This window comes from Capsicum annuum, chromosome 12, assembly GCF_002878395.1.
Source record: "Capsicum annuum cultivar UCD-10X-F1 chromosome 12, UCD10Xv1.1, whole genome shotgun sequence".
NCBI classification, from domain to species: Eukaryota; Viridiplantae; Streptophyta; class Magnoliopsida; order Solanales; family Solanaceae; genus Capsicum; species Capsicum annuum.
Window position 1 is genome coordinate 11,940,245 of NC_061122.1, and position 2,663 is coordinate 11,942,907.

Below are 2,663 nucleotides of genomic sequence, written 5' to 3' on the forward strand. Positions count from 1 at the left end.
GTTTTATACAGAATACTTTTTTATTTCAATTTGAGGTAACCATCCAGTGTTCCTCAACTAGCTCAAAATTGTTACGACATATTTAACTTTATTATTTTTATTATTTTAAATATATTTTTATTATATTTTTGTACTGACGTAATATTAGTATTATATAAAATAAAAGTCACATTAAAGATATTACGTCAACTAAAAAAGTTGAAAAAAGATATCATATTAGCTAAAAAGATTGAGGCACACCGACCTTTTAAATCTGAATACTTTTTTTAATTTCAATTTGGGATAAGCATTTAATATTCCTGAACAATGGTGAAAGTTACTACGCACGCCAACTTCATGGGAATCTTATTATCTCTTGAACTCAATTTTAACATATTTTTATTACGTTTTTATGTTAATGCGACATCTTTATTACATAAAATAAAGGTTACGTCAGCTTAAAAAAATTGACAAAAAATATCATGTCGCTAAAAAATTTGATAAAAATATGCTAAAATTTAGTTGGGGAATAATTGATCTATTTCAAAAAAAGTGCTTTTTTTATATTTAGAAGTTTTTCAATTCCAATATTCTACGTAAAAAAAATTTAAATAATACAATTAAACATACAATTTTTAAAAATTTTGAAGAATAACTTTTATATTTAAAAACTATAATAAATATCAAAATTTTCATCATAGAAATTGAAATAAAGAAATTATTAAATTTAGATTTTTTTTTATAAAGAAGAAATGAAAGTGGCTTATCCAAAATGTATCAGCAGCAGCTGCTTGTGGGGACAAAGAGAGTTGGGATTTTTATACTTTAGGGGCTGGAGGTTCTTTATTCTTTTTATTTTTTTTATAAAGGGAGAAAGATATTTTTTTTCTTTTTTATTTGTTCATATTAGATTTTGTTTTATGGTATCATTATATCTGCAAATCTTTTACTTTCTGGATCTGGACAAGGGTTAAAACCTTTTCTAATAAAATGGTTAAAAAGGTTGTGATTTGTGAATGTTAAGATTTGTAAAAAGGTAGTGACTTTATGAATGTTAAAATTTGTACTAAAACTAAATTAACTATATAACCTTTTTAAGGCCATAATGTCCAACCCAAAATAAAACCAAGGTCATGATTTTTGCAATAATTAAGATAGTAGATCTCTTCCATTTTAAATATACTTACTTCCTCCCTCTCAATTTGTGTGACATAATTTAATCGACAACGAAGTTTAAGAAATAAGAAAAGAATTTATTATATTTATTAATATACTCTTATTAAAATCACTTTAGTGCAACTCTTTGATTGACTTTGGACCCAATGAGGATAAAATGAGAATTATGTCATATAATTGTCAAATAAGGAAAGATACATATTTTTTAAGACGAAATAAAAAAAATATGTCATATAAATTAAGACCGAGAGAGTAGTATACAATTATCAATGTTTCCATTGTTGACCAAGCAAAACATGTCAAGTTCCTAAACCAAGCAAACATCATGGAATTATAAACCTTTGCATGCTTAATTCTTATGATTACTTTAATTGCAAATTATGATGTTATTGAACTAGAAATACATACTTAAGTAACAAAGTTTTATTTCCTATAAATATATATATCTCAAAAATATCTTTCCACCCTTCATCTCTCTCACCCAATATTCGATATCTATATTAGAGTTCAAATAGATTCGAATTACGATTGCAGAAACTATTTTGAGGGACAATGCTCTCAACAAGATTTTTGCTCCCAACAATCCTTCTTTTCGATAATGTGAAACTTTATTGGTAGACCAATTTTTTTTGCTTTCTCATATATAAACAAAATGCTCTTGGATAGGATTTCCTATGACATTTTTCACATTATTAGTTGAATGGATTGAGGTTGCTATAGATACAATGATTATCTACAACGCTCTTCATCATGAAACAAAAGAAAAAATAATAATAAATAGTTCACCCACCAATCTAATTATTGATCAAAATATAAATTTGATTATAATTTAACATATAGTGAATTTTATGTCATGTATTAGTGCTTAAATTCTGGACAGATCAACTCGGAACAATTATTATAAAACGTACTTCAATTGCAAGTATTTGATATTATTGGAATAGAATAATATACTTAAGTTAAAATAGTTTTATTTTCCTAAATATATATGCTTTTTGGATGGGATTTCCTATGACATTTTCACAAGATTAATTGAATGAATGAGGTAGGTGCAATGTCACAATTTTTTGGATATCAAATTTCAAAATCAATCAATGTATAATTCGTCATCGAGGAAATATAATAGTGTAATTTAATAATTAATCCCACCCATCTAATTATTGGGTAAAATATAATAGATCGAAGTGGTTATTGTGTTAATTATAAAATGTCATATAGTGAATTTCATGCAATTTATTTAGCCCTTCTATTTGTTTTGTTTTTTCGCCCGATATTCAGTATTCATATTGAAATTCGATTTATTTAAATTTATGCACTATAAAGCCCATTTATGCAGGCAACTCTCCTAACATAATTTTCTTATTTCAAAGCTCAAATCCAAAATAGTTTAAGGATGAACGAATTCCAATTATACCACCACAACTCCTTTTGATATTTAATTATACCTTTCAAAATGATTTATGTCATATTAGTACTTAGATTCTGGACACCACATAAAAAGTCAAAAA